A 23,443-nucleotide genomic window follows, 5' to 3' on the forward strand; every position below is an offset into this window, starting at 1 on the left:
AAATTTAATGGGACAAAAGTCCCCAAGATCAATCTCGGGAGGTATGGGTTCCTCCCTAGGCCCTTTGTATTGCACAACAAATTCATCATTACAAGCATTCTTTTGGCAAAAAGTCACAAGCCTTTGTTCAAGAGGAAAACCTAATCCATTATTCTGAATAGCAAAATCATCATTAAGCTCGGAAATTCTATCAACTAGAATATCAGTTGGAACCTTTTTCCTAAGATTTTCATTATAAGCAATATGATCCAAAGATTGTAAACGCATCATGTCTTCTTGATTAAAAAGGATAGCTTCAATGGGAGGATGACTAGCATCTACCCTATAATGCGCAAAGATTTCTTTGGCCTCTTTTATTATGAATCTAAACTCATGAGCCAAATAGATAGTGGCGGCACGCTTAACAAAAGAATGCTCAATATTAGAGAATTCTAGGAAAATTCTTTGTATGCAAGGATGCATGTGCATAAATTGCCTTTCAAGTTCAACTATAAGCATAGCAATAGCGTCCGCAAGACTACTAGTTCTATGAAGAATAGAACCGCCCATAGAAGGCAAAGCATAGGCACAAGTAAAGAAATCTTGAATAACTCATTTTCCAATAATATTACCACTACCAATTCGAAATCTTTTTGTATGCAAGGTAGGGGGTTCTTCAGCAGGAGCATCAGAATTATCTATGATATTATTATTGTCCATACCGGCAATAATTTCCCCAATTTCAGACATAATGACAGAGAGAGCGAGGGGCAAAAAAGAAAGAAGAAGGCGAACGGAAAAGAGAGGGCGCATAAAACGGCAAAGGTGAAGTGGGGAGAGTAAAACGAGAGGCAAATGGCAAATAATGTAATGCAGGAGATAAGGGTTTGTGATGGGTACTTGGTATGTTGACTTTTGCGTAGACCTCCCCGGCAACGGCGCCAGAAATCCTTCTTGCTACCTCTTGAGCACTGCGTTGGTTTTCCCTTGAAGAGGAAAGTGTGATGCAGCAAAGTAGCGTAAGTATTTCCCTCAGTTTTTGAGAACCAAGGTATCAATCCAGTAGGAGGCTACGCGTGAGTCCCTCTGTAACGCCCCAAGACCGACGCTCCGATTGCCTTCCTTGTTTTGCGAGTCAGCTGTGTTTTATTTGTGTGTTGCCTTCATCATCGCATCATTTGCATTGCATCGGCACTTTCGTTGCCGTCATGTTTTAAAAATTTGCATTCGTTCGTAGTTGCCGCGTTCCCCCCTTGTCTTCGTTCACCGTTCCAAGACCAACCGTGTTTCCGGTTCCCTCTTGTCAAACCAACTAACCTCTCTCGTCAGCCCACGATCCCCTCCCGCGCGTCCGAAAGTTGTCCCGTACCCGACCCGGTTTGTTGTGACCGTTGGGTCCGGATCATCCCCTAACATCTACAAAACATCTCCGTTTTCTTATTTGGACTCCCTACCTATTATTTTCTCGATCGTCCGATTTTAATCAGAGGGACCAAATGCCCCTATCAAAATTCACTTGTTATATATATAGACCTCCGTGTCCATTTTTAGACAAAACCCTAATTTCTAGGGATCCTACCCTAGCGCCGCCGCCACTCTTCCTCGGGATCTGTCTGATCCTTCCACCCACCTTCTCCTCGATTTCAGCCACCGGTCAGTCGCCTTCGAACCTACCCAACCGGCGCTCTCCTCTGGATCCCCTCGATCCTCCAACCGACGACAGAAACACCCGCAGGAGAGAGCCAGGGCCTCGATCCCGTGCTCATGCCCGAGCTTCTCCAACCTCTGCGTTGTCTCGCTCCTCTGCATCGGCAGCCAGGCGCCCGAGGCCATGCGCTCCTCCCCTTGCGCAACACCTCATCACCGTCCGACAAGTTACCGGACTGGGACCCCTCGCCTGGCGCCACCAGCAGCTCCCCACTGCCCCGCTCCTTTCCCCTCCCCTCCTTTTCCCTCTCGGCTCTCTTCCTCTCGTGCCTCTCAACTCTGTTTTGTTCTCTGTACAGCAGCACCATGCCATGGTTGGAACTTGCAGCCGCCTCGCTGCCCGGATCCACGTCGTTTCGAACCTCCCGTCGCCAACATCACCCGTGGCCAGCCGCTGGAGTTCCAGGTCACCGTTGCTTTGCGTCCCCTGCTTTCTTGTACTCTCCATCCCGTCCCCCTTCCCTAACCTCTCTCATGCCCCGGTCTCTCTCTCTCTCTCGTCAGGTGCAGGAGCAGCGGAAGCTCCACTATGGCTGCCAAGGGCCTTCTCCTGCAACGATCCGTCAAGTCCGCCGCCGGGAATGTCCTCCACCACCTGGATCCGCCAAGTCCAAGCCGCCTCGCCCGATTCCAGCCGTCTTGCGCCGTCCCCGCCGCCGGCTACCTCCCCTGCCTCGCACTTGCTCAAGCAGGACGACCGCGCCTCTGCTTCCCCTACAACGAGCAGCAGCCGCTGCATCGTCTCCCGTATGCGTCCATTGACCGCTTCAACCTTCCACGTGGGCCCCGCGTCGTCAGCCAGCTCCAAAGGCCCAGCCTGCTTCCCCTCCAGATCTGCCCCAGCCGCCACCACCGACCTGGGCCTCAGCCCATGGTGAGCCCCAGCGCCCAGCAGTTTCGGCCTGCTACTTTTTTTTTCCTGTTCTGTGAATTTCCTAATTTCCCGGGAATTAACAGATTTGCAGAAAAACCCTTGAACTTCATGCATATAATAACTTCACAACCGTGCATCGGATTAAAATGATTTAAACATGTAAAATGCTTAGAATTTTGTGTAGTTTAATAATATGCCACTTTCACCCATGTTAAAATTGTTTAAAATGCTGTTTGATTAAATTTGCTCAAATAACATGTTAAAATGATTTATTTCATAACTAAATAACCGTAGCTCGGATTTTATTAAACTTTATATGTAAATGGGGTAGAAAAATGCATAGATTAACATGGTGCACCTTGTTTTACTGTTTAATAACAATAAAATATGGTTTTGGGCAGAACAGTACCAAATCTAAAATATGGACATGAGGATTTTTCGGAATTGTTGTTTGTTGTTCCGGCCTCATTTAAACTTGCCTAGATAGATAGTATTACCATGCTTCACCTCTTGCCATGTTTAATAACATTTAATATTGTTGGGTACATAAATGAGAGAGAACTAAATAATTGATGTGGTGTTTCGTCAATATGCAACTCGTTGCATATTGAGCTCCACTTAATTTGTAGTGTTGTTTGTTGCACTTTGCCATGCCATGCCTCATTAAACCGGACATGCATCATATTTGTTTTTGCATCATGCCATGTGTATGTGGTGGTTGTTTACTATGTTGTTTGTTTCTTTCCGGGTTGCTTCTCTCGTTACCTTCGGTTTCGTTCCGGAGTTGTGAGGATTCGTTCGACTACATCCGTTTGTCTTCTTCATGGACTCGTTCTTCTTCCTAGCGGGATCTCAGGCAAGATGACCACCCCTCAAAATCACTTCTATCTTTGCTTTGCTAGTTGCTCGTTCTATTGCCATGCTGCGCTACCTACCACTTGCTTATCAAGCCTCCCAAATTGCCATGAACCTCTAACCTTTGTCACCCTTCCTAGCAAACCGTTGTTTGGCTATGTTACCGCTTTTGCTCAGCCCCTCTTATAGCGTTGCTAGTTGCAGGTGAAGATGAAGATTGCTCCTTGTTGGAACATAATTATGTTGGGATATCACAATATCTCTCATTTAATTAATGCATCTATATACTTGGTAAAGGGTGGAAGGCTCGGCCTTATGCCTGGTGTTTTGTTCCACTCTTGCCGCCCTAGTTTCTGCCATACCGGTGTTATGTTCCTTGATCTTGCGTTCCTTACGCGGTTGGGTGATTTATGGGACCCCCTTGACAGTTCGCTTTGAATAAAACTCCTCCAGCAAGGCCCAACCTTGGTTTTACCATTTGCATACCTAAGCCTTTTCCCTTGGGTTCTGCAGACTCAAGGGTCATCTTTATTTTAAACCCCCGGGCCAGTGCTCCTCTGAGTGTTGGTCCAACCTGTCAGTCGCCGGTGGCCACCAGGGGCAACTCTGGGCTCGCCTATCGGAAGCTTGGACAATCCGGTGTGCCCTGAGAACGAGATATGTGCAGCTCCTATCAGGATTTGTCGGCACATTCGGGTGGCTTTGCTGGTCTTGTTTTACCATTGTCGAAATGTCTTGTAGACCGGGATTCCGAGACTGATCGGGTCTTCCCGGGAGAAGGTTTATCCTTCGTTGACCGTGAGAGCTTATAATGGGCTAAGTTGGGACACCCCTGCAGGGTATTATCTTTCGAAAGCTGTGCCCGCGGTTATGTGGCAGACGGGAATTTGTTAATGTCCGGTTGTAGAGAACTTGACACTCGACTTAATTAAAATGCATCAACCGCGTGTGTAGCCGTGATGGTCTGTTCTCGGCGGAGTCCGGGAAGTGATCACGGTTCTTGGGTTATTTTTGACGTAAGTAGGAGTTCAGGATCACTTCTTGATCATTACTAGTTGACGACCGTTTCGTTGCTCCTCTTCTCGCTCTTATTTGCGTATGTTGGCCACCATATATGCTTAGTGCTTGCTGCAGCTCCACCTCACTACCCTTTTCCTTCCTATAAGCTTAAATAGTCTTGATCTCGCGAGTGTGAGATTGCTGAGTCCTCGTGACTCACAGATACTTCCAAAACAGTTGCAGGTGCCGACGATGGCAGTGCAGGTGACGCAACCGAGCTCAAGTGGGAGCTCGATGAAGATCTTGTTCGTTGTGTTGTTTCTGTTCTTTTTGATCAGTAGTGGTGCCCAGTTGGGACGATCAGGGATCTAGCAGTTGGGTTATCTTCTTTTCTTTTGGTTTTGACCGTAGTCGGTCTATGTGTACTCTGAATGATGTATGTTTTATTTATGTATTGTGTGAAGTGGCGATTGTAAGCCAACTCTTTATCCCATTCTTGTTCATTACATGGGATTGTGTGAAGATGACCCTTCTTGCGACAAACCACAATGCGGTTATGCCTCTAAGTCGTGCCTCGACACGTGGGAGATATAGCCGCATCGTGGGTGTTACAAGTTGGTAATCAGAGCCATCCCCGACTTAGGAGCCCCCTGCTTGATCCAATCGCTGACGTTGTTGAGTCTAGAACAAAAATGTTTTGAGTCTTAGGATTATATATATCGGAGAGTAGGATTCTTTTTACTCCTCAGTCCCTTCGTCGCTCTGGTGAGGTCTCCTGACGTAGAAGTTTTGACTCTTCTCTCCTCAAATTTCACTAAATTTTTTTAGGATCACGCGGGTATCTTGGAATCGTTCCGATGGTTTTGTGACGAGAACATTGTTCTTGGTGCCTCCTGACATTTAGGGGTTGTGGCAGTGTCCCGGGGAGTTGAGCTCCGAGGTGTTGTCGTCACAATTTTATCGTTGTAGTTCTGGAATACCTGAGTTTCACCGACATCGAAAATCTCTTTTATGCAGTTGTTGGTGAGATCACCTCGACGCCACCCAGTACTGGGGTGGGAGTTCGGGAGTATTGCCATAACTAGTATAACGGATGCTTTTCGAAGGTTGAGGTAAATGATTTCCGAAGGTTTCTTGGTTATGTGTTGACGGATGGATACAGCTGGATCTAGGGATTGTTAGTTTGGGTGATATATATTTTGTGTCCCCTGTATCCCCAACACCAGATTGCATAACCAGAAAGTTTCGGGAGTTTATAAGTGGGAATTCAAGTAGCTCTTAGGATATCTTTCCGACAGATGCATGATATGAGATTGGGGTTCGACGTCTAGTGGTCCGCCTTTCCACGGTTGGTTTTACAGTGGTCTCGTAGTGTCTTAAAGAGTCCTTGGCTATGCCGACTCGGGGACGCTTTGTTGAAAATATGCCCTAGAGGCAATAATAAATGGTTATTATTATATTTCTTTGTTCATGGTAATTGTCTATTATTCATGCTATAATTGTATTGTCCGGAAATCGTAATACATGTGTGAATACATAGACCACAACCTGTCCCTAGTAAGCCTCTAGTTGACTAGCTCGTTGATCAACAGATAGTCATGGTTTCCTGACTATGGACATTGGATGTCATTGATAACGGGATCACATCATTAGGAGAATGATGTGATGGACAAGACCCAACTTAAGCATAGCATAAAAGATCGTGTAGTTTCGTTTGCTAGAGCTTTTCCAATGTCAAGTATCTTTTCCTTAGACCATGAGATCGTGCAACTCCCGGATACCGTATGAGTGCTTTGGGTGTGCCAAACGTCACAACGTAACTGGGTGACTATAAAGGTGCATTACGGGTATCTCCGAAAGTGTTTGTTGGGTTGGCACGGATCGAGACTGGGATTTGTCACTCCGTGTAAACGGAGAGGTATCTCTGGGCCCACTCGGTAATGCATCATCATAATGAGCTCAATGTGACTAAGGCGTTAGTCACGGGATCATGCATTGCGGTACGAGTAAAGAGACTTGCCGGTAACGAGATTGAACTAGGTATTGGGATACCGACGATCGAATCTCGGGCAAGTAACATACCGATTGACAAAGGGAATTGCATACGGATTGATTGAATCCTCGACACCGTGGTTCACCCGATGATATCATCGTGGAACATGTGGGAGCCAACATGGGTATCCAGATCCCGCTGTTGGTTATTGACCGGAGAGGCGTCTCGGTCATGTCTGCATGTCTCCCGAACCCGTAGGGTCTACACACTTAAGGTCCGGTGACGCTAGGGTTGTAGAGATATATGTATGCGGAAACCCGAAAGTTGTTCGGAGTCCCGGATGAGATCCCGGACGTCACGAGAGGTTCCGGAATGGTCCGGAGGTAAAGATTTATATATGGGAAGTCTTATTTTGGTCGCCGGAAAAGTTTCGCGCTTTATCGGTATTGTACCGGGAGTGCCGAAAGGGGTCCGGGGGTCCACCAAGGGGGTCCACCAGCCCCGGGGGGCCACATGGGCTGTAAGGGGTGCGCCTTGGCCTATATGGGCCAAGGGCACCAGCCCCAAGAGGCCCATGCGCAAGAGATAAGAAAGAAGGGAGAGTCCTAAAGGGGGAAGGCACCTCCGAGGTGCCTTGGGGGGGAAGGACTCCCCCCTGGCCGCACCCTTCCTTGAAGGAAGGGGCAAGGCTGCGCCCCCCCCTCTCCCTTGGCCCTATATATAGTGGGGGGAAGGGAGGGCAGCAAGATCCAAGCCTTGGGCGCCTCCCTCCTCCCCTGCAACACCTCTCTCTCTCTCGCAGAAGCTCGGCGAAGCCCTGCCGGAGACCCGCTACATCCACCACCACGCCGTCGTGCTGTTGGATCTCCATCAACCTCTCCTTCCCCCTTGCTGGATCAAGAAGGAGGAGACGTTGCTGCACCGTACGTGTGTTGAACGCGGAGGTGCCGTCCGTTCGGCACTCGGTCATCGGTGATTTGGATCACGGTGAGTACGACTCCGTCATCCACGTTCATTGGAACGCTTCCGCTCGCGATCTACAAGGGTATGTAGATCCACTCCTTTCCCCTCGTTGCTAGTAGACTCCATAGATGCATCTTGGTGAGCGTAGGAAAATTTTAAATTATGCTACGATTCCCAACAGTGGCATCATGAGCCAGGCCTATGCGTAGTTACTATGCACGAGTAGAACACAAAGAAGTTGTGGGCGTTGATGTTGCCAATTCTTCTTGCCGCTACTAGTCGTTTCTTGTTTCGGCGGCATTGTAGGATGAAGCGGCCCGGACCGACCTTACACGTACGCTTACGTGAGACAGGTTCCACCGATTGACATGCACTAGTTGCATAAGGTGGCTAGCGGGTGTCTGTCTCTCCTACTTTAGTCGGAACGGATTCGATGAAAAGGGTCCTTATGAAGGGTAAATAGAAATTGGCAAATCACGTTGTGGTCATACGTAGGTAAGAAAACGTTCTTGTTAGAAACCTACAAACCACGTAAAACTTGCAACAACAATTAGAGGACGTCTAACTTGTTTTTGCAGCAAGTGATATATGTGATATGATATGGCCAGAAGATGTGATGAATGATATATGTGATGTATGAGATTGATCATATTCTTGTAATAGGAATCACGACTTGCATGTCGATGAGTATGACAACCGGCAGGAGCCATAGGAGTTGTCTTTATTATTTTGCATGACCTGCGTGTCATTGAATAACGCCATGTAATTTACTTTACTTTGTTGCTAAACGGTTAGCCATAGAAGTAGAAGTAATCGTTGGCGTGACAACTTCATGAAGACACAATGATGGAGATCATGATGATGGAGATCATGGTGTCATGCCGGTGACGAAGATGATCATGGTGCCCCGAAGATGGAGATCAAAGGAGCATGATGATATTGGCCATATCATGTCACTATTTGATTGCATGTGATGTTTATCATGTTTTTGCATCTTATTTGCTTAGAACGACGGTAGCAAATAGGATGATCCCTTATAATAATTTCAAGAAAGTGTTCACCCTAACTGTGCACCGTTGCGAAGGTTCGTCGTTTCGAAGCACCACGTGATGATCGGGTGTGATAGATTCTTACGTTCGAATACAACGGGTGTTGACGAGCCTAGCATGTACAGACATGGCCTCGGAACACACGCAATACACTTAGGTTGACTTGACGAGCCTAGCATGTACAGACATGGCCTCGGAACACGGAGGACCGAAAGGTCGAGCATGAGTCGTATAGAAGATACGATCAACATGGAGATGTTCACCGATCTTGACTAGTCCGTCTCACGTGATGATCGGACACGGCCTAGTTGAGTTCGGATCATGTTTCACTTAGATAACTAGAGGGATGTCTATCTGAGTGGGAGTTCATTAAATAATTTGATTATATGAACTTAATTATCATGAACTTAGTCTAAAAAATCTTTACACTATGTATTGTAGATCAAATGGCCCACGTTGTCCTCAATTTCAACGCGTTCCTAGAGAAAACCAAGCTGAAAGATGATGGCAGCAACTATACAGACTGGGTCCGGAACCTGAGGATCATCCTCATAGCAGCCAAGAAAGATTATGTCTTAGAAGCACCGCTAGGTGAAGCACCAATCCCTGAGAACCAAGACGTTATGAACGCTTGGCAGCAGCGTGCTGATGATTACTCCCTCGTTCAGTGCGGCATGCTTTACAGCTTAGAACCGGGTCTCCAAAAGCGTTTTGAGAAACATGGAGCATATGAGATGTTCGAGGAGCTGAAACTGGTTTTTCAAGCTCATGCCCGGGTCGAGAGATATGATGTCTCCGACAAGTTCTTCAGCTGTAAAATGGAGGAGAACAGTTCTGTTAGTGAGCACATACTCAGAATGTCTGGGTTGCACAACCGCTTGTCTCAGCTGGGAGTTAATCTCCCGGATGACACGGTCATTGACAGAATCCTCCAGTCGCTTCCACCAAGCTACAAGAGCTTTGTGATGAACTACAATATGCAGGGGATGGAAAAGACCATTCCCGAGGTGTATTCAATGCTGAAATCAGCTGAGGTAGAGATCAGAAAAGAACATCAAGTGTTGATGGTGAATAAAACCACTAAGTTCAAGAAGGGCAAGGGTAAGAAGAACTTCAAGAAGGACGGCAAGGCGGTTGCCACGCCCGGTAAGCCAGTTACCGGGAAGAAGTCAAAGAATGGACCCAAGCCCGAGACTGAGTGCTTTTATTGCAAGGGAAGTGGTCACTGGAAGCGGAACTGCCCCAAATATTTAGCGGACAAGAAGAAGGCCGGCAACACCCAAGGTATATGTGATATACAAGTAATTGATGTGTACCTTACCAGTACTCGTAGTAGCTCCTGGGTATTTGATACCGGTGCGGTTGCTCATATTTGTAACTCAAATCAGGAACTACGGAATAAACGGAGACAGGCAAAAGACGAGGTGACGATGCGCGTCGGGAATGGTTCCAAGGTCGATGTGATCGCCGTCGGCACGCTACCTCTACATCTACCCACGGGATTAGTTATAAACCTCAATAATTGTTATTTAGTGCCAGCTTTGAGCATGAACATTGTATCTGGATCTCGTTTAATTCGAGATGGCTACTCATTTAAATCTGAGAATAATGGTTGTTCTATTTATTTGAGAGATATGTTTTATGGTCATGCCCCGCTGGTCAATGGTTTATTTTTGATGAATCTCGAACGTGATGCTACACATGTTCATAGTGTGAATACCAAAAGATGTAAAGTTGATAACGATAGTCCCACATACTTGTGGCACTGCCGCCTTGGTCACATTGGTGTCAAGCGCATGAAGAAGCTCCATGCAGATGGACTTTTGGAGTCTCTTGATTACGAATCATTTGACACGTGCGAACCATGCCTCATGGGTAAGATGACCAAGACTCCGTTCTCCGGAACAATGGAGCGAGCAACCAACTTATTGGAAATCATACATACCGATGTGTGCGGTCCAATGAGTGTTGAGGCTCGCGGAGGATATCGTTATGTTCTCACTCTCACTGATGATTTAAGTAGATATGGGTATGTCTACCTAATGAAACACAAGTCTGAAACCTTTGAAAAGTTCAAGGAATTTCAGAGTGAGGTTGAGAATCAACATGACAGGAAAATAAAATTCTTACGATCAGATCGTGGTGGAGAATATTTAAGTCACGAATTTGGTACACACTTAAGGAAATGTGGAATAGTTTCACAACTCACGCCGCCCGGAACACCTCAGAGAAATGGTGTGTCCGAACGTCGTAATCGCACTCTATTGGATATGGTGCGATCTATGATGTCTCTTACCGATTTACCGCTCTCATTTTGGGGTTATGCTTTAGAGACTGCCGCATTCACTTTAAATAGGGCACCGTCTAAATCCGTTGAGACGACACCGTATGAATTATGGTTTGGGAAGAAACCTAAGCTGTCGTTTCTAAAAGTTTGGGGATGCGATGCTTATGTCAAGAAACTTCAACCTGAAAAGCTCGAACCCAAATCGGAAAAATGCGTCTTCATAGGATACCCTAAGGAAACTATTGGGTACACCTTCTACCTCAGATCCGAAGGCAAGATCTTCGTTGCCAAGAACGGGTCCTTTCTAGAGAAGGAGTTTCTCTCGAAAGAATTGAGTGGGAGGAAAGTGGAACTTGATGAGGTGATAGTCACCCCTTCCGAGTCGGAAAATAGCGCAGCGCGGGAAAATGTTCCTGTGGTGCCTACACCGACGGGGGAGGAAGTTAATGATGATGATCATGAAGCTTCGGATCAAGTTGCCACTGAACTTCGTAGGTCCACAAGGACACGTTCCGCACCAGAGTGGTACGGCAACCCTGTCCTTGAAATCATGTTGTTAGACAACGGTGAACCTTCGAACTATGAAGAAGCGATGGCGGGCCCGGATTCCGACAAATGGCTAGAAGCCATGAAATCCGAGATAGAATCCATGTATGAAAACAAAGTATGGACTTTGACTGACTTGCCCGATGAGCGGCGAGCCATAGAAAACAAATGGATCTTTAAGAAGAAGACGGACGCAGATGGTAATGTGACCATCTACAAAGCTCGACTTGTCGCTAAGGGTTATCGACAAGTTCAAGGGGTTGACTACGATGAGACTTTCTCACCCGTAGCGAAGCTGAAGTCCGTCCGAATCATGTTAGCAATTGCCGCATACTATGATTATGAGATATGGCAGATGGACGTCAAAACGGCATTCCTTAACGGCTTCCTTAAGGAAGAGTTGTATATGATGCAGCCGGAAGGTTTTGTCGATCCTAAGAATGCTAACAAAGTATGCAAGCTCCAACGCTCAATCTATGGGCTGGTGCAAGCATCTCGGAGTTGGAACATTCGCTTTGATGAGATGATCAAAGCGTTTGGGTTTACACAGACTTATGGAGAAGCCTGTGTTTACAAGAAAGTGAGTGGGAGCTCTGTAGCATTTCTCATATTATATGTGGATGACATACTATTGATGGGAAATGATATAGAATTCTTGGAAAGTATAAAGGCCTATTTGAATAAGTGTTTTTCAATGAAGGACCTTGGAGAAGCTGCTTATATATTAGGCATCAAGATCTATAGAGATAGATCAAGACGCCTCATTGGTCTTTCACAGAGTACATACCTTGACAAGATATTGAAGAAGTTCAGTATGGATCAGTCCAAGAAGGGGTTCTTGCCTGTATTGCAAGGTGTGCAATTGAGCACGGCTCAATGCCCGACCACGGCAGAAGATATAGAAGAGATGAGTGTCATCCCCTATGCCTCGGCCATAGGGTCTATTATGTATGCCATGCTGTGTACCAGACCTGATGTAAACCTTGCCGTAAGTTTGGTAGGAAGGTACCAAAGTAATCCCGGCAAGGAACACTGGACAGCGGTCAAGAATATCCTGAAGTACCTGAAAAGGACTAAGGATATGTTTCTCGTTTATGGAGGTGACGAAGAGCTCGTCGTAAAGGGTTACGTCGACGCTAGCTTCGACACAGATCTGGATGACTCGAAGTCACAGACCGGATACGTGTATATATTGAATAGAGGAGCAGTAAGCTGGTGCAGTTGCAAGCAAAGCGTCGTGGCGGGATCTACATGTGAAGCGTAGTACATGGCAGCCTCGGAGGCAGCACAGGAAGCAGTCTGGATGAAGGAGTTCATTACCGACCTAGGGGTGATTCCCAATGCGTCGGGCCCAATGACTCTCTTTTGTGACAACACTGGAGCTATTGCCCTTGCGAAGGAGCCCAGGTTTCACAGGAAGACCAGACATATCAAGCGTCGCTTCAACTCCATTCGTGAAAGTGTTCAAAATGGAGACATAGATATTTGTAAAGTGCACACGGACCTGAATGTAGCAAATCCATTGACTAAACCTCTCCCTAGGGAAAAACATGATCAACACCAGGACGCAATGGGTGTTCGATTCATCACAATGTAACTAGATTATTGACTCTAGTGCAAGTGGGAGACTGTTGGAAATATGCCCTAGAGGCAATAATAAATGGTTATTATTATATTTCTGTGTTCATGATAATAGTCTATTATTCGTGCTATAATTGTATTGTCCGGAAATCATAATACATGTGTGAATACATAGACCACAACCTGTCCCTAGTAAGCCTCTAGTTGACTAGCTCGTTGATCAACAGATAGTCATGGTTTCCTGACTATGGACATTGGATGTCATTGATAACGGGATCACATCATTAGGAGAATGATGTGATGGACAAGACCCAACTTAAGCATAGCATAAAAGATCGTGTAGTTTCGTTTGCTAGAGCTTTTCCAATGTCAAGTATCTTTTCCTTAGACCATGAGATCGTGCAACTCCCGGATACCGTATGAGTGCTTTGGGTGTGCCAAACGTCACAACGTAACTGGGTGACTATAAAGGTGCATTACGGGTATCTCCGAAAGTGTTTGTTGGGTTGGCACGGATCGAGACTGGGATTTGTCACTCCGTGTAAACGGAGAGGTATCTCTGGGCCCACTCGGTAATGCATCATCATAATGAGCTCAATGTGACTAAGGCGTTAGTCACGGGATCATGCATTGCGGTACGAGTAAAGAGACTTGCCGGTAACGAGATTGAACTAGGTATTGGGATACCGACGATCGAATCTCGGGCAAGTAACATACCGATTGACAAAGGGAATTGCATACGGATTGATTGAATCCTCGACACCGTGGTTCACCCGATGATATCATCGTGGAACATGTGGGAGCCAACATGGGTATCCAGATCCCGCTGTTGGTTATTGACCGGAGAGGCGTCTCGGTCATGTCTGCATGTCTCCCGAACCCGTAGGGTCTACACACTTAAGGTCCGGTGACGCTAGGGTTGTAGAGATATATGTATGCGGAAACCCGAAAGTTGTTCGGAGTCCCGGATGAGATCCCGGACGTCACGAGAGGTTCCGGAATGGTCCGGAGGTAAAGATTTATATATGGGAAGTCTTATTTTGGTCGCCGGAAAAGTTTCGCGCTTTATCGGTATTGTACCGGGAGTGCCGAAAGGGGTCCGGGGGTCCACCAAGGGGGTCCACCAGCCCCGGGGGGCCACATGGGCTGTAAGGGGTGCGCCTTGGCCTATATGGGCCAAGGGCACCAGCCCCAAGAGGCCCATGCGCAAGAGATAAGAAAGAAGGGAGAGTCCTAAAGGGGGAAGGCACCTCCGAGGTGCCTTGGGGGGGAAGGACTCCCCCCTGGCCGCACCCTTCCTTGAAGGAAGGGGCAAGGCTGCGCCCCCCCCCTCTCCCTTGGCCCTATATATAGTGGGGGGAAGGGAGGGCAGCAAGATCCAAGCCTTGGGCGCCTCCCTCCTCCCCTGCAACACCTCTCTCTCTCTCGCAGAAGCTCGGCGAAGCCCTGCCGGAGACCCGCTACATCCACCACCACGCCGTCGTGCTGTTGGATCTCCATCAACCTCTCCTTCCCCCTTGCTGGATCAAGAAGGAGGAGACGTTGCTGCACCGTACGTGTGTTGAACGCGGAGGTGCCGTCCGTTCGGCACTCGGTCATCGGTGATTTGGATCACGGCGAGTACGACTCCGTCATCCACGTTCATTGGAACGCTTCCGCTCGCGATCTACAAGGGTATGTAGATCCACTCCTTTCCCCTCGTTGCTAGTAGACTCCATAGATGCATCTTGGTGAGCGTAGGAAAATTTTAAATTATGCTACGATTCCCAACACTACTGTCACTGGGAAAGGACACCGCAAGATTGAACCCAAAGCTAAGCACTTCTCCCATTGCAAGAAAGATCAATCTAGTAGGCCAAACCAAACTGATAATTCGAAGAGACTTTCAAAGATAACCAATCATACATAAAAGAATCCAGAGAAGATTCAAATATTGTTCATAGATAATCTTGATCATAAACCCACAATTCATCGGTCTCAACAAACACACCGCAAAAGAAGATTACATTGAATAGATCTCCACGAAAGAGGGGGAGAACATTGTATTGAGATCCAAAAAGAGAGAAGAAGCCATCTAGCTACTAACTATGGACCCAAAGGTCTGAAGTAAACTACTCACACTTCATCGGAGAGGCTATGGTGTTGATGTAGAAGCCCTCCGTGATGGATGCCCCCTCCGGCGGAGCTCCGGAACAGGCCCCAAGATGGGATCTCGTGGGTACAGAAGGTTGCGGCGGTGGAATTAGGTTTTTGGCTCCGTATCTGATCGTTTGGGGGTACGTAGGTATATATAGGAGGAAGGAGTACGTCGGTGGAGCAACAGGGGGCCCACGAGGGTGGAGGGCGCGCCCTGGGGGGTAGGTGCGCCCCCTACCTCGTGGCCTCCTCCTTTGTTTCTTGATGTAGGGTCCAAGTCTCCTGGATCATATTCTTCCTAAAAATCACGTTCCCGAAGGTTTCATTCCGTTTGGACTCCATTTGATATTCCTTTTCTGCGAAACTCTGAAATAGGCAAAAAACAGCATTTCTGGGCTGGGCCTCCGGTTAATAGGTTAGTCCCAAAAATAATATAGAAGTGAATAATAAAGCCCAATAATGTCCAAAACAGTAGATAATATAGCATGGAGCAATCAAAAATTATAGATACGTTGGAGACGTATCAGTGTCATAAATGTTTTCCATTAAATTAATCTGTTAATTCCAAAATAGTATTTAGAACTTTGAAAAAATCATATAAAATAAACCGTAGATGAGATGAAAAAGTTTTATACATGAAAGTTGCTCAGAACGACGAGACAATCCGAATAAAAGGTCCGTTCGTGTGTCACACATCCCTAGCATAGCGAACATGTAACCGTCCCCCTCCGTTTCATCTGTCCGGAAATGCCAAACTTTGGGAAAGCATTCCCGGATGTTGTCCCCCTTCGCCGCTAGTGTGTAGTGCAACGTTAGAACACCCCTAACACCGCTTATTGTCATGTCATGCATCTGTGTGCTTTGTATTTACTGTTTCTTCCCCCTCTTCTCTCCGGTAGACCCCGAGACCGCTGTCGCTGTGATCGACTACGTCAACGACGACCCTTCTTCCCTTTTAGCGGAGCTTCCAGGCAAGCCCCCCCCCCCCCCCCCCCGTTGATCATCTCGATATCGCCCATTCCATTCTCTCATGCTTGAATTAGATTTTGCTACTATAATTGATTACTCCTATTCTGATGCATAGCCTGCTTTTGTAACCTACTCATTGTACCTTACCTGCTTATCCTAAACTGCTTTATAGGTTGGGTAGTGATCCATCAGTGACCCCACCCTGTCCTTGTTGCCCCTGCTTCATCATCGGCGACTCGATCAACGTGATCGACGGCCAGAGCCCGACACCTCACATCACATCATGCCCCTTTTTGTTGCTCGACTCTGTAGAGTTACCATCGAGTGTCGAGGGTGATACCTTGCACATCACTCCTGATGAGATATCTGTAGTGTAGCTATTCGGTCGTGGTCATCGAGGGTGATTCCTCCTTAACCACTTCCAATACGACTCTATCGTGCAACCCCTCAAGTGTGAACCTCGAGGGTGGTTCCTCTTACATTCACCTTGATGATTACATCGAGTGGAATCCACCGAGGGTGACTCCTCGGGTTTTCCCCTTGATGTTTGGACACACGGATACCTTGACTCTACTTGAGACCTTTGTGAAAGTCGAGCGGGCCTGGAGAGCACCCGCAAGATAATTACGTGGCACGGCCCGGCATTCTGGGCCCTTGCCGCAAGTCCACGAGACGGGGCAATGGGGTCACATCGATCGTGAGTCTCTGCTCGTCTTCGCAAGGTAATAATACACTATGGTTTGGGTATTTGTTTTGAGTTGGCCTTTGGCCTTTACGCACTAACCACCACGCGAGAATAGTTATGGGCCTCGATGACGTAGTATTAGCCGAAGCTTTGTCAGACGTCCAGTTCAGCACTACGGCACGGCTGGGCCGGCACCAACCATGTAAAGGTGGAGCCTGGACCCGCCCTGCTCGCAATGACCCGGAGTGCAACGGGCGATGGGCCCAGACCCCGGAGTGCTTAGAGCATCTCCAGTCGTTCAGCCCTCCACGGCGCCGAAAAAGAGCGGCCTGGGGGCGAACCGGCGCTAGATTGGCCCCTGGGGGCGACCTAGCTCCCAGCCACGCCCCCAGGCACCGCCCCCCAGGCGCGGCAAATTCAAACGTAGTCTCATTCCCGCTCACAAAATAGACGCCACAAATCCGGCGATCAAGCGGCCACAACTTCGGCGATCGAATGAAAAGTTCGGCGTCCAAAAAGCAGAAAGGACGCGCGTGCGCATCAGACAGCGAGGTCGGCCTCCAGCGTCGGCGGAGTCAGCATGCGTGGGCTTGGCGGTGTCTTTGTGCTGGGCGGCGTCGGCGTGGCTTCTATGCTGCGGGGAGTCTCGGCGGCATCATCGCACTTGGCGGCGGCGGCGGCGTGGGCGTCGGCGTCGGCGGTGGCGTCGAGGGAAGCTGGTTCAGGATGAGGCCACGCTCCGCCAAGTACCACGCCTTGACCGCCTCGTCATTGCTCTGGAGCATGTCCGCCCCGCCCAGCAGGAAAGCCAGGTCGGTGTTTCTCTTCTTCGCGGCGACGTTGGTCCGGAGTAGGCCGAGCTTGACGGCGTTGCTCGAAATCAACGCCGACCATCGTGCCTCGGTCTTCTCTTCACGAAGGGCGGCCCGGGCCTGTGCGTCGGTGAGGCGGTGCTTGATGGACTCCTGCACTCGAGTGGTGGCCGCGTCGGCGTGTTTCCCCTTCTTGGCACCTTTGTTGCCGTCCGGCCACCCTTCTAACGCGCCCGGAGTCGGCGCGTCCGGCTTGTAGGTCTCCTTGGCCTTGTCGAGGGTGCGCCGGACTTCCGCCCACTTCTCGCACTTGTCAATGCTCTTGTAAACATGGAGGTACTTGAATTCGGCGTCGTTGTTGCCCTGCCAATACATGGTGAACATGCGCAGCAACTGCGCGGACGAACAAACAGTTGGCGGGCGCACACGACGAAGAGAGGCGGGAGACCGGCATGCCATACCTGATCCTCAACGCTAGCGCCGCTCTCCGAGCGAGCCGCGACCTCCTCGACGATCCCATGCCATTTGTTGCACACCCCCTAGATACTCCACTAATGGTTCGCCATCGCTTTCGCCCCGCGCTGTATGTAGACGCCTTTAAAGTAGGGGTCGACGAGCTTGCGCTCGTCGAACTCGGCCTTGATGCACTCCCAGTACGTCTTGATGCTCTGGTTTGTGCCGGTGGTCGGGTCGAGGCAGACGACTTTCCATGCTTCGGCGAGGCATTCCTCCTCCTTGGACGCCCACTTGATGCACGGCTCGCCGGACCTGGCCGCCCGCTACTTCTTCTTGCGCCTCCTCGCCGGAATAGTCGCCGGCTCCTCCTCCTCCTCCTCTTCGTCGTCCTCCTCCTGCTCCTCCTCGCCATAGACGTAGCCGAGCTTGCCGTCCATGCCGCCGCTGAGATCCACCGTATCGTCCGGGGTGACGAACCGACGCGGCGGCCGCGGCCGAGCCTGTCGCGATGATGTCGTCCATGTCGGCCTCGGTCTCGTCAGCGTCGCCGAGGTGCGAGAAGGGCAGCGCGCCACGGCGGAGAGGGGGCATCGGGGAGGAAGCGTAGGAGGGCGGCGAGTAGTTGTATGGAGGGTACTGCACGCCGGCGAAGGCGGGCGAGGGCGTGCGCTGGGCTGGGTGTCCATGGGGAAGGTGACGTTGGGGTTGAACCCACCGTGCGCGTCCCCGTCGGTGTAGCCCGGCGAGGGCGTGCATCCCCATGGCTGCGATGACAGAGAGCCGACGCCTTGCTGGCCCCAGGGCGCGTACTGGGCGTGGCTGCCGGGTGGATTCATCATCCCTGCGCGAGTCGCCTCGGCCTCGGCTTGGTCCGCCGAAGCCGCAGCCGCACGCGCCGCGTTGTCACGGGCCTTCTTGGCGATTGCCCTGTTCCGCCGGTCGACGGTGACAGCCTCCCATCGCTGAACTTCCGCCCTCCACTCGGTGTTTGTCATGCCCGGTGGCTTGGACGGCGGCGCCCTCGGCTTCCTCTGCTTCGGCTGGGCGACGGAGGCGGTCGCGGTTGCCACGGCGCGGGGGACGATGTACTTCTTCGGTGGCATGGCGGCCGGCTGGGAGGCGAGCGGGAGGGAGATTGGCGAGAGGAATGGAGAGAATGGGAGGGAAGTGGGGAAAAGCGGGAAGAAACGGCAGGAAGAGGCGCTCGACTTGCCGACAGGGCAGACCCACGCGCCCTTTTCGCTTGTGCCGGCACCCAGGCGCCGGGTTGCCTGGGTCCGCCGGCACTAGTTTCGGCCCGAGCCGGCGAAAAACAGGCTTCTGGGGGGGCGACTGGGCCGTTTTTCGGCGCCGGCGTGGCAAAAACGCCTGGGGAGGGCCTGTTGGGGGCGCGGCTGGAGATGCTCTTAGGATGTAGACCGACAGGGACCTCTTTGTTGAGCCTAGGTAGGGCTACGACGTGTTGATTTTTTGAGGCCGGGCATTGACCCAGAAAAGTGTGTACGGCCAGAGTAATCAAGCGTGTTGGAAAACGTGGTGCACCCCTGCAGGGAAGATTATCTATTAATAGTCGTGTCCACGGTAACAGACGTTCAGACTTATATCCTGATCTTTTACAACTAGAAAGGGATACTTGAGATATGTGGCCCCGTGATTGCTTTCTCGCAGGGAGTCGAGGAAGGATCTCTGGGCGTTAATGTTACAACATGCTTGTTAATTATTGATACGTCTTCGTCGTATCTATAATTTTTGATTGTTCCATGCCAATATTATACAACTTTCATATACTTTTGGCAACTTTTTATACTATTTTTGGGACTAACATATTGATCCAGTGCCCAGTGCCAGTTCATGTTTGTTGCATGTTTTTGTTTCGCAGAAAATCCATGTCAGACGGAGTCCAAACGGGATAAAAACTGACAGAGTTTTTTTTTGGAATATATTTGATTTTTGGGAAGAAGAATCAACGGATACGATGCCCGAGGGGGCCACGAGGCAGGGGGGCGCGCCCAGGGTGTCAGGCGTGCCCTGGGCCCTTGTGGCCACCCCGTAAGGTGGTTGGAGCCCTTCTTTCGCCGCAAGAAAGCTAATATCCGGATAGAGATCGTGTCCAAAATTCAGCCCAATCGGAGTTACGGATCTCCGATTATAAAAGAAACGGTGAAAGGGCAGAATCAAGGAACGCGGTAACAGAGAGAGACAGAGAGACAGATCCAATCTCGGAGGGGCTCTCGCCCCTCCCACGCCATGGAGACCATGGACCAGAGGGGAAACCCTTCTCCCATCTAGGGAGAAGGTCAAGGAAGAAGAAGAAGAAGGAGGGGGGCTCTCTCTCCCCCTCGCTTCCGGTGGCACCGAAGTGCCTCCGGGGCCATCATCGTCATCGCAATCTACATTAATGATGAAAGTGGATTTGGAGAGGTCATGACTTTATTTAGTGATGATTCCACTATCTTGGAAGAGGTTTCAATTGATTATGATGAGAACCAAGTTGCTACTTATGATGATTATTGTGATGAAACTTATGCTATAAAAAGTAGTGATGCTTATATTTATAAAACTTGTCATGATTATGATTACCCTTTTTCTGAACATTACTCATTTAATGTGAAAACAATTTATAGTATTCGAGTCTCTTATGATACTCTCACTATTCCGAAAGAGAAGAATTTTGCTTATGTGGAGAGTAATAAAATTTCTATGCTTGTAGATCATGAAAAGAATGCTTTATGTGATTTTTATATTGTTTAATTCATTCATGATTCTACTGAAAAATATTGTGAGGGAGTAATATATGTTTGTAGGAATTGCAATAATATCAAATTTCCTCTCTATGTGCTTAAAGTTTTGAAGTTATGCTTGTTTTGCCTTCCTATGCTAGTTGATTATTGTTCCCATAAGTTATTTGCTCACAAAATCCCTATGCATAGGAAGTGAGTTAGACTTAAATGAGCTAGTCATATTATTCACGATGCTCTCTTTATGTTTCAATTCTTATCTTTTATGTGAGCATCATTGAAATCATCATGCCTAGCTAGGGGCGTTAAACGTTAGCGCTTGTTGGGAGACAACCCAATCTTATTTTTGTTCCTTTTTTTTGCTCCTGTTTATCAATAAATAATCTATCTAGCCTCTGGTTATATGTGGTTTTATGTTTTAATTAGTGTTTGTGCCAAGTAGAACCTTTGGGAAGACTTGGGTGAAGTCTTTGTGATCTTGCTGTAAAAAACAGAAACTTTAGCGCTCACGAGATTAGCTGCCATGTTTTACTGGAGAGTTATTTTAGGTTGATTCTTTTTGAATATGATTAATAGACAAATTACTCAGGTCCACCAATTTATTTCAGAATTTTTGGAGTTCCAGAAGTATACGTTTGATGCATATTACTACAGACTGTTCTGTTTTTGACAGATTCTGTTTTCATTGTGTTGTTTGCTTATTTTGATGAATCTATGAGTAGTATCGGAGGGTATGAACCATAGAGAAGTTGCAATACAGTAGATATTACACCAATATGAATTTAGAATGAGTTCACAACAGTACCTAAGTGGTAGTTTTATTTTCTTATACTAACGGAGCTTACGAGTTTTGTGTTGAGTTTTGTGTTGTGAAGTTTTCAAGTTTTGGGTAAAGATTTGATGGACTATGGAATAAGGAGTGGCAAGAGCCTAATCTTGGGGATTCCCAAGGCACCCCAAGGTAATATTCAAGGACAACCAAGAGCCTAAGCTTGGGGATGCCCCAGAAGGCATCCCCTCTTTCGTCTTTGTTCATCGGTAACTTTACTTGGAGCTATATTTTTATTCACCACATGATATGTGTTTTGCTTGGAGCGTTAATTTATTTTGTTAGGTTTTGCTTGCTGTTATTTAGAACAATGTTTTGCATCTTTTATTTCAATAAAAGTGGCATTGATAGCCTTTACTATGCCTGTTTTACAAGTCTTCATGTTGCTGTTTGAAAACAGAAAGTTTACCGCTGTTGCAAAAATTCCCTAGAAAAGTCAGAATGTGATAAAATGTTGAAACCTTTAGCATAATAAGCTCTAATAAATTTACTACAGTGGTAGTTTTCGTTCATAATTTTTGGAGCTAGGGAAGTATGGATCTTGCTGCATTCTTTACAGACTGTCCTGTTTAGGCAGATTGCTGTTATGTTTGCATTGTTTGCTTCTTTAATAATTCTATTTGAGGATAGGACTATTAAATATGCAGAGGCATTTAGTATGCAATGTTGAATAATAATTTTAGTGATTTGCTACAGTAGAGTATGATAAGGTTTTTGCATTGGTTTATACTAACTTATCTCACGAGTCCTTGTTGAGTTTTGTGTGGATGAAGCTTTTGAGATTTAGGGAGACCGTGATATGAGAGGAATTAATGAGACACAAAAGCTCAAGCTTGGGGATGCCCAAGCCATCCCAAGTTAATCTTTCAAGAAGTCTCAAGCGTCTAAGCTTGGGGATGCCCCGGTTGGCATCCCACCTTTCTTGTTCGACAACTATCGGTTAGTATCGGTTGATCCTAAGTTTTTGCTTCTTCACATGATGTTTGCTATTCTTAGAATGTCATTTTATTTTATTTTGCTTGCTTTTTGAATAAAGTATCAAGATCTGAAATTATTAAATGGGAGAGTCTTCACATAGCTAAATAATTATTTAACTACTCATTGATCTTCACTTATATCTTTTTGGAGTAGTTTGTCATTTACTCGTGTGCTTCACTTATGTCCTATGAGTAAATAGTTGAATGATTTGAATATCATAAATCTGAAATTATATATGTTTCATATGCTTATCCCATGGGGAGTAATGACTTCACATATAAGAAGTAGAGGTGGTAAATTTATTGAAGGTTAGCAAACATTGTACTGGTCACTTGAACATTTCATGAAAAATATTGAGGGAAGAGAGATTTCACATATAAATATACTATCTTGGACATCTTTTATGAGTGCGAGCACTCATTAAAATATGACATGCTAAAAGGTTGATGTTGGACAAGGAAGACAACATAATGGGTTATGTTTTCTTATATCCGAAATAAAGTATATTGTCATGGATCATTCAACATGCTGAGCTTGCCTTTCCCCCTCATGCTAGCCAAATTCTTTGCACCGAGTAGAGATACTACTTGTGCTTCCAAACATCCCTTAAACCAATATTGCCATGAGAGTCCACCATACCTACCTATGGATTGAGTAAGATCCTTCATGTAAGTTGTCATCGGTGCATGCAATAAAAAATTTCTCTCTAAATATGTATGATCTATTAGTGTGGAGAAAATAAGCTTTATACGGTTTTGTGATGTGGAAGCAATAAAAGCGACGGACTGCATAATAAAGGTCCCTATCACAAGTGGCAATATAAAGTGACGTTCTTTCGCATTAAGATTTTGTGCATCCAACTATAAAAGCGCATGACAACCTCTGCTTCCCTCTGCGAAGGGCCTATCTTTTATTCTTGTCTTATACCTTATGCAAGAGTCATGGTGATCTTCACCTTTCCTTTTTACATTTTATCCTTTGGCAAGCACATTGTGTTGGAAAGATCC

The 23,443-nt window shown here is 47.5% G+C and overlaps 1 long non-coding RNA gene across 1 annotated transcript; it reads left to right on the forward strand.

Annotated features, from left to right (window-relative positions):
- The first annotated feature begins 1,547 nt into the window (after nt 1–1,547).
- On the forward strand, nt 1,548–5,121 carry LOC120967414 (uncharacterized). Its single transcript, XR_012187301.1, has 4 exons — nt 1,548–2,092; nt 2,191–2,560; nt 3,345–3,416; nt 4,652–5,121. It is a non-coding gene; the product is annotated as an uncharacterized lncRNA (long non-coding RNA).
- Nucleotides 5,122–23,443: the final 18,322 nt, after the last annotated feature.

The sequence above is a fragment of the Aegilops tauschii genome, chromosome 6, assembly GCF_002575655.3.
Source record: "Aegilops tauschii subsp. strangulata cultivar AL8/78 chromosome 6, Aet v6.0, whole genome shotgun sequence".
In the NCBI taxonomy this organism is placed as follows: Eukaryota; Viridiplantae; Streptophyta; class Magnoliopsida; order Poales; family Poaceae; genus Aegilops; species Aegilops tauschii.